Source organism: Podarcis tiliguerta (assembly GCF_965153285.1).
Source record: "Podarcis tiliguerta genome assembly, chromosome: 1".
NCBI classification, from domain to species: Eukaryota; Metazoa; Chordata; class Lepidosauria; order Squamata; family Lacertidae; genus Podarcis; species Podarcis tiliguerta.
In genome coordinates, this window is record NC_139534.1 from 100,684,299 (window position 1) to 100,701,346 (window position 17,048).

At 41.4% G+C, this 17,048-nt stretch overlaps 1 long non-coding RNA gene across 1 annotated transcript in view; it reads right to left on the minus strand.

The window, feature by feature from the left end:
• LOC310683811 overlaps positions 1–17,048 on the minus strand; it is a 56,427-nt gene that overhangs the window by 31,274 nt on the left and 8,105 nt on the right. The gene's annotated exons all lie outside the window — the stretch shown is intronic.

The following is a 17,048-nucleotide window of genomic DNA, read 5'->3' on the forward strand; positions in this document are numbered from 1 at the left end:
ATTTAGATCAGTATTGTCTGTTTTGTAGTAGCATCTGGTGGGGCAGAACCAAGTGGTGCAGCATTACTTAACTGGCTTACCCACACGGAGGTCACTGCTGGTAACTGAGGGGGATGAGACAGTGGGGAAGGTTGGCACAGTGCGGGTGCAGAGTCTGCTGTGGCAGGTTGGCTCCACCACAGTGCCCACACCATGCTGACCTCCCCACCACCCCTCTCCCTCTCAGTACCCTTAGCATACCTGGACCCTTACAAAGCTATATAGGCAGAAACAGCTCTCTAGGAGCTTCTAAAGAGCTTACAATATGAAACAGAATGTGGAAAACAATGGAAAGAGGGAAAGGAGAGAGGAATGGGAAATAACGAATGAGCAAAAGGCAAACACAGTCACATGTACATACATACAGCTTTGTTACAGTTGGGAATGAGGATTAAGAGGATAAAACAAAGGCCACATAGAAAGGGTCAATTCTGAGCAGGAACATAGAGAGAAAAGTGCCACAGCCTTGCCCTGAATAATTATTATAATGATTATAGGCATCAAATATTTGTTCAGTTCAAAAGCAAACGTTTATTCTCGTACTTCAGAGTTCAAGATACTATGGGCTCCTCTAGATATGGATGAGACATACATATCTTGATAATGTTGGAAGGTCAGCTGTATAAGATCTAGGCAAAGTTCCCAGAAACTTCTCCAGAGTTCATATTCTGACCCATCCAACATTATAAAGGCTAACATTATTGTTGATTTTCTGGATGTGAGCATTACAAAAAAATATTAAAAAATAAAATGAAGTTAATGTTCATAGGTTAATTCTGGTGAAATCAATAGAGCACACTTCAATGCAAAATGTTTGGTTGAAGTGTAAAGGAACTTCCATTCTTTTACTAAATACCAAGCTATTAGGTACTTTTATATGCTGTTGGAAGAACTGATGTGATCAGCAAGAAACAAATCATTCCAATTACCTGGCATGCTATGGGGGAGCAGTATTAAAATTATCTCTACTCTGACACTTTGGGTGTCTGAAGTAGGAATCCCATAGGGCATGGGAAACATATGCAGTTACTATGGATGCTGTTATGATAAATTATAGTCCAATAAAGAAAACACACTCATATTTCAGGCCAGTTGGGTAAGACCCATTTCTAAATAATAAGCATTCCTTAATCATATATTTCAATAGAGAAATAGTCACATGTGAATCAGCACCGCTCATTTCCTTCCAGAAGGACTGACATCTTAAACTGCACTAGACAATGAATCACCTTGTCAAATAAAGTACAAAATGGAAAACTGTTACCAGACTCATCTGATATAATGACATTTACAACAACATGTTTGAGGTGATAAACCGACAATAATAATTATATTTCGTTTAGACTTTCATTGTAGTCGGAAAGTTTTATACAATCATACACTTTTTTCCTCAGGGAAATGTTACAGTTTGGCATTTTAATTTTTGGCATTTTAGACTCTTAATGAACATGTAAGCTATACTTAAAATTCAGCTGACTAGCCTTGCCTTGTATCCTTGCTTCCATCCTTTAAGTCTTAAAAGGTATAGGCCATGCATAATGTTATTAGCATCCTGTTATATGCCACCCCAATCTCTGCCACGGGCAGGGCTTTTTTTCAGCCAAAACTCACCGGAACCTCCTTTGTGAGTTCCAGCTTTGGCACCTCTTTTTCTAGAAAAAGAAGCCCTGGCCAGCAGTCATGGTGTTTTAAGATATATGGTTTATTTTCCCCATATATACACCTAGAGTTTTCCATGGGTAGGGAGGGAGTTCACAGTTACACAGTTACATTCTTCCCCACAGCAACACAGTCCATGGCATCCTGAACGCCCTTCCCCTACCTCTTTCCCAGCCTCCCAAGATGGTTATGCCCTTCAGCTTTCCCCCCTCCCCCTATGGAGCTTTAGCTGCTTGTTTTCTTCTTCACCAGTAAACCCAAGCCTCCTTCCTGTCACCTCACAACCCTCCACATCACCTTGGTGACCTCTGTTTTGCACAGACCTGGGAGGATTCCTCTTGAGGTGATAACTGCTATCTATTGTTTCATATTATGGTGCTGGAGGAGACTCTTGAAAGTCCCATGGACTGCAAGAAGATCACACCTATCCATTCTTAAGGAAATCGGCCCTGGGTGCTCACTGGAAGGACAAATCCTGAAGCTGAGGCTCCAATACTTTGGCCACCTCATGAGAAGAGAAGACTCTCTGGAAAAGACCCTGATGTTGGGAAAGATGGAGGGCACAAGGAGAAGGGGACGACAGAGGACGAGATGGTTGGACAGTGTTCTCGAAGCTACCAGCATGAATTTGACCAAACTGCGGGAGGCAGTGGAAGACAGGAGTGCCTGGCGTGCTCTGGTCCATGGGGTCACAAAGAGTCGGACACGACTAAACGACTAAACAACAACAATTGTTTCATAATGACTTACATTCAGCAAGCCCAGCCAGGGTACAACGGCTGCAGCCTGTATTCCACACCCCCATAGACCTAAGTCTATGAATTAGGCAGGCAGCATGTACAGGCTCCACCTGAAGGCTCATGTATGTAGTCTGGGGTACTCCTTGATTCTAATTTGTTGCTGGGTGTCCAGTGGCTACTTTCACCGTGAGCTGGTTCAGTAGCTATAGCCATTCCTAGAAAGGAACTGTAATCCTTGCTTTGGTAACCTCCCAGCCTGACTACTGGAATGACCTCTGTGTAGGGCTGCCCTTGAAAACAGTGCAGAGACTACAACCAGGACAGAGTGTCGCAGAATGGGTTCTGACTTTCATTTGCCGATAAGCATATAACACCACTTCTGAAGCATCGGTTCTGGCTGCTTGTTTTTCACCAAGCCGTATTCAAGGTGTGACTTTAATGTATACAGCCCTGAATGGCTTGGACTCAGCTTTGAGAAAGACAGCCTTTCCATATACTGTCCTGAGTTCCTGCTGGAAGGCACTGTTGATCATACTACCACCAATTTGAAGTCTGGTTGCCTGCAGTTCCAAACAGGGCCACCTGTCTCCCTCATCCCCTAATCCCTCCCATTAAGGGCATGAAGTACAGCATTTTATGGGCTGGCATATATACAGGGTCTTTTGTGGAGAGGGACCTCTAGGGGTTGAGGAGGCTTATAGTCCTACAACTCCATAATCTGCTCCACAACATGCTGTTCCTGGCCCCACCTCGAGTGAGCAAATAGGACATGTGATTTAGAAGTCTTTTTGTTTTTTGTTTTTTTGTTAATATGGGTGCTGTCATATTAAAGAGTTCTAAAATAATGTTTTCATTATAGCTAAGGGGCCTAAAGAGCTGGAAGTGGCCCAGACCACTGCGGACCTCTGAGAGAAGCTGTTTAGGACAGCTCTCCTTAATCTCTTTGGAATCAAATGAGAAGAGTTTACAAAGCATCTAAGATTCATGGAGTTCAGAGATTCTAACTTTCTCTAGAATGTAAACCAACATTGTCCCAAATGTCAATTAACAAATATGGAGGAATTTATTTTCTTCACAATGCTGTGTTGACTAAGCTAGGTGGTCTGAATCCATATAAGATATTTCCTATGTTCCAATTGGATTTTAAATTTTTTTAAGTTATTTTGTGACTTTTATGGGAAGTGACTCAATCTGAAATAATTAATAATAATAATAATAATAATAATAATAATAATAATAATGTCTGTGCCCTCCACAAATCAGAAAACACTAATGAATAAATATAGTCAATTTCATGGGGTTGTACCTCTGTCTTTAGCTGAACAACGCAGAAACAATTGCTTGCTTGCTACTTGTTGGTACCCATAGGCATCCAGTCTGTTACTGTGAGAACAGGATACTAGACTAGATGGGCCATTGGCCCAATCCAGCAGGCTCTTTTCATGTTCTTATGTACGTACTTCACTTTAAACCATTATCCGAACTACTCAAAAGCAACAACATAGATGGCAAAGGGACAAAGGGGAAATTTGCCAGAAGTACTGTGATACTAAAAATTCAGATGCACGCAATGCCTAAGCAATCTAAATCAACATAAATTCTTAAAAGTCATACACTAATGAAGAACCAGCATGTGAAGAGAATGAGACTGAAAATGGCAATGTGCAAATCTTAAGGTTATGGATTTCTTGGAATAAATCATTACATCTGCACCGCAAATGTGAAACATCAAGCTGAGAAATTGACGGAAAAGGTGCTGTTTTAAATTTTTATCTAGTCATCACAGTTATCCTCTATTAGCATGTCATCTCAGTCCAAACATTGTGATATGTACTGTACCTTACAAGGTGAGTAGAGATCGTTTTGCTACTTAGCAGCACAATTAGTGATATAGTTCATCATCTGTCAACATGCCTTGATTAGTTACATATCTCATGCAGAATTTTGAGTAAAGGTCTGTTCAAGTACTGAATATTATATATATAATATAAACTCACAACAAAACACACACACACATATACACACACCGTATATATGTGTGTGTGTGTGTGTGTGTGTGTGTGTGTAGTTGTGAGTTTGCAGCTGGGGGAGTTAGGCTGTATGCCTTAAAGGTAAAGGGTAAAGGGACCCCTGACCATAAGGTTCAGTTGCGGACGACTCTGGGGTTGCGGCACTCATCTTGCTTTACTGACTGAGGGAGCTGGCGTACAGCTTCCGGGTCATGTCGTGAACCAGAGCAGCGCACGGAAACACCGTTTACCTTCCTGCCAGAGTGGTACCTATTTATCTACTTGCACTTTGACATGCTTTCAAACTGCTAGGTTGGCAGCAGCAGGGACTGAACAATGGGAGCTCACCCCATCCTGGTGATTCGAACCGCCAACCTTCTGATCAGCAAACTCTAGGCTCTGTGGTTTAACCAACAGCGCCACCCGCGTCCATATATATATATATATGTTGTTGTGAGTTTGCAGTTGGGGGAGTTAGGCTGTATGCCTTAGTCGCTCCTAATTCCTGGATCTAGCAAGGTTTCAATTGTTGGAATAGCCAGGCCAGCTTCTGGTAATGGCCTAAGCATGGGTCATTAAGGTAAAAAAGGAAGTAGCTCTGTGCTCTGTGGAGAGCCAGTGTGGTGTAGTGGTTAAGAGCGGTAGTCTCGTAATCTGGGGAACCGGGTTCGCTTCCCCGCTCCTCCACATGCAGCTGCTGGGTGACCTTGGGCCAGTCACACTTCTGTGAAGTCTCTCAGCCCCACTCACCTCACAGAGTGTTTGTTGTGGGGGAGGAAGGGAAAGGAGATTGTTAGCCACTTTGAGACTCCTTAAAGGGAGTGAAAGGCGGGATATCAAATCCAAACTCTTCTTCTTCTGCCAAAGAACAAATGGGTCCTCCCTCCCTCAACTGGAAAAAAGCTAGAGTTGTGTGTGAGAGCTAAAGGATAGAAGCAGAGGACAGGCAGAAGCCTGTGAAAGAGAGACATGATTGATTTCTGCTGGAATCCAAGACTATGTCAATGGGGAAAGCAAGACCTTCTTAGGGTGTTAACACTGTGAGCCCCTCCATCATAGGCTCAGGTTGTATATAAATGTAAATAAGCCATATATCATAAAGATATCATAAAGTTTCCGCTGTCCCTCATTCTGAGAAAACCAAACCCTGGGTAAGCACCTGGAGCCCCTAGAGTCTAAACAACTGAGCCTCTTAGGCTTGCCGATCAAAAGGTTGGTGGTTCAAATCCCCGGGATGGGGAGAGCTCCTGTTGCTGTCCCAGCTCCTCCAACCTAGCAGTCTGAAAGCATACCAGTGCAAGTAGATAAATAGATACTGCTGCGGTGGGAAAGTAAATGGCATTTCTGTGTGCTCTGGTTTCCATCATGGTGTCCCGTTGCACCAGAAGTGGTTTAGTCCTGCTGGCCACATGACCAGGAAAGCTGTCTGTGGACAAACAGTGGCTCCCTCAGCCTGAAAGCAAGATGAGCGCCGCAACCCCATAGTCGCCTGTGACTGGACTTAACCATCCAGAGGTCCTTTACCTTTACCTTTTTACCTTGTGCAATATTTTTCTGTTGCAAACCTTTTCAACGCTCCAGCTTGAATGAGAGGTGGAATATACAACTAGAAAGATTGTGCATGGTAACACAATTCTTTCCACATTTGTGCTTCCTAAATGCATGTCAAATGTTTTGAAAGAAATGTGCCCATGACATTAAGGTTTAGAAATCAGAGGCAATCCTAAAGACATTTACGAGGGAGTAAGCTTCACTGAACAGGGCTTGCCCAAGACATTTTCCGCCTGAGGTGGACAAGATTACACCCCTTCCCCATTCCACAACTAGAAGCCATCTGGACTGGCAAATGAATCTTACTTCAGCACTAGTGCCAGCATAGCACCCCACATTGCAGCTGAAACAGTAGGCCAGTTGAGGGGTCCAGGAGAGGTCATGTGGCAACAGTGGGAAGGCCTAGGAGGTTCAGGAGCAACAGCTGGATGCTGATGCTGCTTCTTCCAGCAACTGCTGCCTGAGTGGATTGTGTCACTTTGTCTAATGTTAGGGCCGGCTCTGTCACTGAATACAGTGGGACTTTTGTGAATAGGATTATACTGTCACTGGGTAAATAAAGATGGAACAGAAACAGTAGTTAATTATGGGTGATTAATCTTCATTTTTGGCATTATCTATTACCCATAAATCAATCGATTTAAAGCTCACCCAGTACAGTATTGTCTCCTCAGGACAGAAGTGTTTGTAAGCTCTGCTATATTCAGTTCTTTTTGATTTGAGATATCGGACAGGGAAACAAGTGACTTCTGATCTCTCACAAAGAGAATGGGATTGCAGTCAGCAGTGGGTTGCTTCATACATTATTCTGGAGCCTTCAGATCCAAGCAACTTCACGGAACACCCCTCACAACCTGCTTTTGGCCCTGGCAGCACTGGAGTTTTTACATCCATTGGGTCAGGGCATTGGAGAAACTGGATGCATCAGAAAAGGAGGCTTCAGTATCAGCAGAGACAGAGCTCTCGAGGGGTAGATCTGGTCCTGCCCTATGGCCCCCAGGATGTCCTCCCCCACCCCACAAGGACTACAGAACTGCTGTCTAAATAATTCTTCACATTGAATTTCAACAAAGTTCATGGTTGTAGCACAGAACACACTTCTTCCCACCAACCTAGATAGGATAGAAACTAGATTGACAAGAATATTATTCAATTGTTTCATACAGTTGTCACATTTTTTCCCTCAAGCCTTATTCGAAAGAAACTCAGGGATGAAATATCTTGTTTCCTCTCGGTGTACATTTCATCTTAGAACTTTATAATGTCAGAAAGTTCCATTTACATGGACGCAAAGCAAATTGAATTAAAGTACGTTGCCTTATTGATTTTTAAGCAGGCTGCCTAAAAATCATATAGGAATAGGGGTATATAAGTGTGATATGTATGTATTTCACTAGAGCTTTTGGTGTGTAGCTGCAGCTTCAAGCCATATTCCAAGTGGTGCAGCAATAAAACCGCTAGCGCATTTGCAAAGGTAAGCAAGGTCCGATATGGTTTCAAATTGGATGGGGAACCACCTGTTGAGATTTCTGCATTGCAGGGGGTTGAACTAGAAGACCAATGGGATCCCTTCCAACTCTACAGTCCTATGATCCTATGAATTATTCTCTTCCTGAGTTATTCTAGTTAAAAAAGCTGTTCCAGCATCAGCAGGAATTGCATGCATATTATGTCACCCATCCTAAAATAGACACAAATGTATTATCCCAATTGCAGTTACGTCAGTTAAATAGTAAATCTGCCAAGGTGAGTAATAAAAGCACAGCTCTTTCTGTCTTTTTTTGCAGGGCAAAGTCCAGTGGAGGTTGGCTTCAGTATAGATATTGAATGATGCTAAGCTTTCACACTAGGACACACACCTCCCAAAAAGCAGCAGTCCATCAAATAGTATTGTATACATCTCTAGATACCTAATTCCATGTTCAAATTATGAGAGAATTCTTGGTTTAGATCAACAGAGATTTTTAAGTTCCACTAGAATTGCAAAACTGTCTACAAATCTGTTCTATAGTTAGCATATGTATTATTTTTTTAAAAAATGGTTTGCATTATTCTATGATACTCTAGTATGACCCGGAAAAAGAACCCAGGATGGGGTGTACTTGTAGAAAATATTGTTCTTGATGGCTGATGTCACCAGGGCAGGAAATGATTTAGCCTCTGCCTATGAGCACACTCTCCAAGGGCTCCCATTTAATCCTGTGGAGCATGAATAGAATGTTGCACTTACTCAGGACAACATTGTAGTGGGAGGCAAAAACTCGTCCATGCATGCTGAGTAGCAGGTAGAGCACCTCTTGGAGCCACAGAGCTGCTGAGAGTGCTGCCATTGCTTCTGCCAGACAAAGAGCAAAGAGCAGCTTTGATACAGTCCCTTATCTCCTCCCACAAAACAGTGATTGGCAGCAAGAAAAGGAGAGCCTTGGTAAAGGCATTCTTTGATTGGAAGCGAGAAGAATCGGTTTCAAAATGACATCCTTTCCCTCCTCTCTCCTTGATGTTTTCCATATATGGAGAGAGGTACAAAAATGCACTAAATTGGACAGGAAATGTTTATTCCTTTTTAAAAAACCTCTTTCAGACTTTGCAGGTAGTTCTGAATATTCAGGACAGGTCAGGTATGTGTGGACCACTCTGGATTCTGAAGCACACCAAAAACCTCCAATGCTGGTCAATTTGTATTGATTTGCGCCTTGTCAAGGATTTTGCATAGCCCTATTATTCAGTTTATTAATTTGGCTACCACTTCTGGGTAGCTTCTGAAAATATTCATTTTATTTATTTTGCTTATTCTACAAAATGTTGCCCAGACCCAGAATTTAGGGTTCTTTATAGTCAATGGGGAGACATATTTGTGTGTGAAAAGGAAAAGTGTGTCTAAATCTATTTCCTCCATTAAGATGAATGGGGAAAACCCTTGAGGGAACACAGCATATGCATAAAAGCATGTATGAGAAATTGCTGCAGCTGAACATGTATTTAGACATTTATTTTTCTACCAGTTTCTTCGGTGTTGCACATTGCCTTTTGCAGACACAGACAGATAAGCTCAAAGACTTATAAAATGTTTGTTAATTGTAATATTATTATTTGTTTCATTTCATTTCATTTGTGATCACTTCCCATGAAATATCCTGAAGTGATTTTTTAAAAAAGTAATTTAATAATAAAAAGTTAAACAATTAAAAACCTACTTAAAAACAATTTCAAGTTCAACTGAGGTACAAACTGAGATGATGAAGAAGATGATGATGAAGGTGATGATTTTAAAATAGCTCCACTTCAATGACTTGTTGGAAAACAAAGATCTTAAGGAGAAACCCAAAATATAGCCAGGTCAATGGGAGATTCCAAGACCCAATTCTTATGTGATATGGAATGGGCCTCTTGATGCAATGGTATCTGCAGAAGACCCTCTCCTTCAGATTGCAGTGATTGGTTGGGTATATTAGGGGTGAGAAAATAACATAATAAATAGCCTTTGCCAACATGGTGGACTTCAGGTGTTTGGGGGGTTATGGTCTAGACTATCTGAAGACTATCAGGTGGACAGGAACAGAATAACAACAACAACAGCAACAACAACAACAACCATCCATGAGAATGAAGTTATTGTGTGAGATGGGCAAAATAAACATTTAGGAATAGATTTTAAAACTTCGTATTGGGCACAAGACTTCAGTGTAGTACATGATTGCCACAAGTCTCTCTGGTGCCACATACTTTGCCTTGAATTAATTTATAAAAGTCAACTCCTGCATGACCAACCTTCAGGTTCTGGGGTTGGCCAAAGGGAAGGGTTGTTAGCTACTCTTTGACCTTTTTCTGGCACTGTATCTCTACTGCACCGTAGGGAGGTCAAAAGTGCACTTGTTGTTAGCACCAAAGATTAAGTTTAACCAGATTCGTGGACCAATGATTGTCAAACGGCTCCATTTGCAAGACAAGTGTGTCCTTTGCCGAGCAAGGCAGATGAAAGAGATTATTTCCAGGGGTCAAATTTGTTCTTCTTCTCTGACCTCTCTCAAGATTTGCAAAAAAAGCAGTGAGAATGTTCTGTAACAAAGCAGACCTGCAAAGAAAGGAATTCTGCCTCTCATTTCTTTCCACTGTCAGTCTTCCAGCCGGTTAGGGTCTCTCTTCTCATTTCCTCCCACACCCACATACATCATAAAACCCTAGTGAAATCACATTAAAAAACTAAAAGGCCAGTGTCACACACCTACATTTTTACATGTTAAACATATTTTAGGATCTTCAAATAGTCATAACTGATCTATTTCAGCTGTGGTTCATATTTTATTTTCAAACAGTGGTGAAGAACATGTAGCCTCATAGATACTGCAGACTCATTGATGTTCTCCAGATCAGCTCTCTGGGAATCACTTTTACTTCAGCTGTGTGTTTGAGGGAGATCAGCTGCTACATAGTAAGCTCAAGGGGGAATAATAATAAAATGAGCTGAAGGGTGGGGCTGGGGTCTAGTGAGAGAGCATGAAGGTGGAAATGAACATGACTGGAGCTGCAATCGAGAGAGAAGGTGCAAGCAATCAGTTCCTATTTGTGTTATTTGAAGGGTGCATATGGGAGAAAGCCAAAACAGATGGAGAAATGGAAGAGGAAAGTGCACACACATACACAGAGAGATTGCGGGGGGGAGGATGTCACATGTGCACACACATCTGTGCAATTCTGGAAACTTAGACATGTTTCTGTCCTGGGATGTCCTTTGTGACAACTTGTTTATTGAATATTCATCCTGATTGGGTTGGGGAAAGTTTGCAGGGAGGTTAGAAGATGTTGCCTATTTATTGAGCATTCACTCTGATTTGTTAGCAGGGAAACTGTACCACATAACTGGTATCCTCCTTTCCTTATTGCAAAAAGTCTAAGGTAGAGGACTGGGTTTGTTGCGCAAGTGCGTCAAATCAACTTTAATTGGGCAATCTGAATTTGGTAGTACAGTATGTGACTGAATCTCATGTAAAAATAGTGACAGTTTAGAAGTGCCCTTAGGGCTGAGTAGCATGTGCTCTGCACACAATCAAAGACTAGCCATTCACTGGCAGTCATGCCTGTTGCATATGTTTCATTTGTCTAGATGAGGATGTGTAACTATCATGTTTCCATCAAGTTCAGTAGAGGCCTGTATAAGCATTGGGATGCAATGGGAGATTCACATCTCTTAGTGCACATCTGCATTAGTTGCACATATCAATTTCCCATGATGGATCAAAGCAACTCTCTGATTATCCTTTCATGCTTTCTATTGTTGACACCCATTACTGGCTTTCTCCTAATTCATGAAATTGCGGAGCTTCTATCATAATTGTTTTCTTACTGCGACAACACCACTGAAGATACCACCCCATCACAGGCAATCCTGAGCTGACCAAAGTGGTCTGACAAATTAGCAGATACCTCTTAACATACAACCAGTGCTTTTTCTGTGGGGACGCAGGGGTACACATACCCCTAAACATTTTGTGAATCTAAGTTTGGCCACACTGAGGGGCAGTATTTCAATATGAATAGGAAAATGAGAGTACACCTGAACCTCTTATTTAGAAAAAAAACAAAACACTGCATAAAACCCTTATCAAAATTAAATAATTTTTATTTCTATTTTTTAAAAAAAAACAATGATAATTTTGGATCAAAATCAATCCCTTCAACAAAGGGTAAATTAATCCACGATCCAGTTTTGTTTTGTTTTTAAGACCAAAGTGTAAAGCTCTACTTTGTGGTGATGGGATTATGTGCCTCATCACCAAGCTGCAGATTCAACAGCCCAAAATGTAGTAGAAAAATTATTTCCATACTATAGTTTAAAAGAAATGTGCACCTATTATACGAAGGCTGAGAAGACAAAAACTAGCTGACTTACATAGTACCAATGACATCAACAAGAAGCCTAGATGAGAAAGAAGAATCCGATAACCATGGCAGATGACATTATTTAACTTGAAACCAGTTTCCAGAAAATTGCCATAATTGCTCTGATTTAGAAAATAGTCCTGTGGTTATTTTGGTTATGACTTTAATTTATGTCTTACTTGCAGCTGTAACTGTTTGTATAATATGTGGAACAGTTCTGTTTAAACATTACCTCAAGCTAGGTGGCCAGTCTCACCATCCATTGGGTGCCTCAGAGGATAAATTATTGGAATCTAAGCAGATTTATACCTCATGCTTATTCCCTTGGCTAATGTAAAATTTTGCAGCTGGAATAAGAGTTTTATTCCCAAAGTATAAGTGAGATGAAAAATGCTGCAAGCACTGGAAATTAAATAGGTTCAGGTGACCTTCTTCCTGAAAATGTAATTTAAACTGATGTTCTCAAACCATGTGGAAGTTGGGTGGGACAGGCATGCAGGCTTGTGGCTAACGTCTGCCCAAAAGGGTTCAGCCATTTTGTATGTCACTGACTGTATTTCTGAGGGGCAGCTATCACCCACAGAGGGTTAATTGATTTGGAAATGCCCAACAACTCTCCTGCCGCATTTTCCCACATAGAAGTCCAACATAACTACTCAGCTTTTTACCTCAGAACTGATCATTCACCATATGTTTTAATTAGACTGGAATACAAAAATGCATTTTTGTTGTTGAGGGGAACACTGGAGGTGTGAATGCCTATTGGTATTTATGACAGAACATCTTTGGGAATGTATATGAATATCCTAGATGTGAGAATATTATTATCCTTAAACAGAATCAGCAGATTGTTTTACAGGAAAACAAAAAGTAGTCAAATGTCTATGACTAAGGCTGGAATCTTAACCATACTTACTGACGAGGCCTGCTCGTCATTTTTTGGGATGAGGCAGCCTTTCACACCAGGTTAGCTTGAAAAGATCTCACACACCAAGATGGATTTTTGAAGGGCTCTCTCTCTCAGCTCTCTCTCTCTCAGCTCAAAAGCTGCAGCCCGCCTTTATTGTAGAGTTCAACAGCAACATACAACAATGTATCGGAAACTAAGAAAGTGCAGTACATCACACCACCTCAGACCATGTTACGTGGACCAATCACTGCAGGGCATGAGCTGTTATTTGCCCTGCAATAAACTTTCTTTCCACGCCAGTATGCATAAGCAACCATTTTCCTACATGCATAAGCAACCATTTCCCTACATGCATAAGCAACCATTTTCCTACATGCATAAGCACCCATTTTCCTACATGCATAAGCAACCATTTCCCTACAACTTACCTGAGAGCAAACCCCACAGAATTCAATATAGGGATGACATCGGTCTCTACCGTAGAAAAATGGGATTATTCTGTTTTGGGTGGGGTGAATGTTCCCTGTCCCATTTGGACTTCAAATGGGATGCCTTTTGTCCTGTATTTGAGTTCATGACCAACTGGATAGCTCAGTTGGTTAGAGCGTGGTGCTAATAATAGCAAGGTCACACATTCAAACCCCATATGTGACAGCTGCCTATTCTTGCATCACAGGTGGTTGGACTAGAATCAGGCCCTCCAGCTGTTTTGGGACTACAATTCCCATCATCCCTGACCACTGGTCCTGTTAGCTAGGGAATGATGGGAGTTGTAGTCCTAAAACAGCTGCAGGGTCAAGTTTGGCCATGCCTGGACTAGATGATCCTCAGGGTTCCAACTCTATCTTCTATAATTCCTTCTCCTCCACTGCATGGGCAGAGAGCGGATCCGGTGGAGAATTTGCATGGGCAGGGCAGAGGGTGGGTCCAGTTGGTATCGCCTGCCCAGCTTTGTCATGCTGGCCACATGACCCGGAAGCTGTACGCCGGCTCCCTCGGCCAATAAAGTGAGATGAGCGCCGCAACCCGAGTCAGTCACGACTGGACCTAATGGTCAGGGGTCCCTTTACCTTTACTATCTTTGTTTATATTGATTTGTATTTTAATGTATACTTATGTTCTAAATATATTTCTCATAGGCTATGACCAGAGCTGGTTCTTTTCTTTTCTTTTTTCTGTTCTGTTCTCTTCTGTTCTTTAGGCTATTAGCATATATTTTTATGTTCTTTTGCCACATGTAATTCCCCAAATTATAGATGGTTTACTACACCAAAACATTTTTAGCTGGTTTTCTCAGGACCGTAAAGCAAGACAATGTCAAGTCAAAGAACCAGACCTTCTCCTGACTCCTGAATAGAGTCCAAGGAAGGAAGAGTCAACAACAACTAAGCAACGAAGTGTTGATACATCTATTTGAGGCTTCATACTAAGTAAATCACTCTTCATGACCTCTTTATAAATATCAACTGGGGCATCACATCCCACTTGAAATCAAACAATTCCACAAAGGTAGCATACACCACATATAGTAAAGATGCTTGGGACCACCTTATTCATTGATTCACAGTATTTCAAGATTCTTATGATACTTGCCAATGACCTAGGAAGCTGGGATCTAGAAGGCACATAGCTCAAGCCTTTTGAGTTCCAAACAAGTCTGAGATACATTTGGATATCTCTCTCTCAAAACAGCGAACATGGAGTATACACCCCAAAATAAATAAAGTATGATTAAAGTGATTATGCTGCTTTATGTGCACATCAGATGTGACACAAAGTTTAGCTAATAGTTCAGGTCCGTAATGGAAGGTGGGGTTGTGTGCAAGTTCTGTGACCTCTTGACATATTTAAGGCAGCTTTGGAGATACCAGACAAGTAGCTTAAACTCCACATACTTCCAGGATATGCATGCCCTCAATCATTTCCTAATCTAGTCCCTGCAAGGACTGAATAATAGCCATTTCACTATATATTCTATCAGTTTATTCATATGCATTTTATATGCTATATCGATTATATCTGATTCCAGGCCACTGTTTTTATCTCCACAGTTGAGACTATCTTTCTATAAATTTACTCCATTGTTCATAGGGTTTAAAAAAGCTATTTTTGAAATGTAAGTTTAATGGCATCGCCCTGGGTCATCACTTTTAGTAAATGAGATGCTGGTGCTGGAAGACTAGGGGGGGGAAATTGCTTCCTGGAGTTTCTTCCCTACTCCACCCCCCCCCCCATCCCCTGATGAAAGCAAAGATAGACTGCAAGTCGGAGACCTCACAATAAGGCACCCTGTGTAATTCCACCCAGTTACATAGAGAGGAACAATCCAAGCTTCATGCAGGCAATAAATCCTATATACCAATTATCCAATTGTCACTCCTTATGTAGACAAAACAGCACCATTCACATACAAGAGGTGTTAGCAGGTCCACAGTGAAGTTTGCAGAAGTACAAAACACTTTTAGGGGGAGGGCGTACTAAGGAGGGAAAATCCCCCAAATAGCCCAATCAGGAATGAGTGTGCTTGCTGGATGCAGAATGCTGACTGACTGTTAGAGGATGTGGGGAGAAAACTGTCAAATTTGTGGGGAGAAGCATTGACCCTCCTCCTGGTGCCATTTCCTGCTGAAAACCCCCTCAAGCTGGTATCTGTCTCTAAAAGCGCCATATACTGCCCATGGGAATAGTTGAGGGCAAAGAGTTGTTTCAGGGAGGAAACAGTGCAGGGAGGAGAGTGGAGGAAAGTATGCGCACAGAAAGGTAACTCTGTGTGCATGCATGTGTCTCAATAAATGAACAAGCAAACAGCAAAAGGGTTTGCATGGTTTATTTAAACAAGTTGACTTCCTCATTTCACAGTAACACAGTTGTAATTTTAATTTTTTTGTAATAGCTTGCAAGATTGTGTGTTGAACCATGATAAATTACTAAAAACAAACAGATCGTTTATTTTTATTTTTTTGCAGTGGTACTAATTGCTTTGTAAAGTTAGCTATCTGTATACCTAAATGGTCAGCATTTCAGACAAAGAAAGGAAACTAAGATCACAATCCTACGCTGTTTCTAGGAATTCCTAGAAGGTTGCACTGTGAATTATATTCATGGGCTGGTATTAATGGCTACTGTGCTGAGGCAGTAGCTTGGAGGATCCGGCTTAAAAATCCAAATGCCACTGCAAAAGTTTATTCATATTTGGTGCAAGAATTTGAGTCTGCCAGTGGAAGGACAGCTATCTTTAATGCTAATGCTACCCTCGACCCTGAGCTTTGAGAGGGCCTTTCTAGCCCCAAATAAGCTTTTAGACCCAAAGAAGTCTTATATGAAATATGCCAGCCACAACCCAGGAGAATTTTGCATTGGATGGACAAATCCCCCATATTGTCTAGGCTATTTGGAGCTGATTTCTCTCCCATAATTAAGATTCTGCAATTTAAACCAATCCATAGGATTAGGTGTTAAAATTTAGTAACGTATTCAGCTGTAAATAATCACACTCTTTGCCTTGGCTATGAATATTGCAATGGGATCTGATATATATTTGTAAACTCTAGGTGCTTGTAACATATACTGCATTGGAGAAGTCTATAGGGATTTGGGAAGTCTATAGCAAATTACCCCAGGACTTGGTGAAACATTTGGTTTTATTTGACACTTTAATCAATGGCCTGTAGGAAAGAGAATATACAGAATGTTAATTCAGAATCAACAATTGTTAAGGCACTTATTAGGGATGCAATTTGCTATGGGAATAAAATGTTTATAACAAATTTCTCTTTAGTAATTAATTGATGGTATTTGAGAAAGAGTCTAGTGAGATACAAGTGCAAACAGTTCCAACAAACCGTATCTCCAGCTAAGGTTTCAGGCCGTCATTCCCTACAGGCAGGGCATTCCGCACATCCCTCCAGATCTTTTGTGGTTGGGCCCAGATCTCCTGTCCTTTCCTTCTTTATTCCCCCCACACACACTTCTTTTCTACTGGGTGACCTTCAAATTGCAGCACTGGCAAGATCCAAACCACACAACCATCTTCATTCCCCAGAGGCATCTATACATAAAAGTTAGTATGCATATTTTATGCAATTTTTTGTCTTGAGCCAGTGCCCCATGAACCTAGCAATGCCTCTGTCCCTCTTTCCCACCCCTTGTTCCATCCCTCTGCCCAACTGTCCCAATAAATTCTGGAGCTACTGAGCCTGCTCTTTCCTCTTTTCGACCTCCTAGGCTTGTTTTTGTTGTTGTTGTAGTTTACTTCTGTAACTC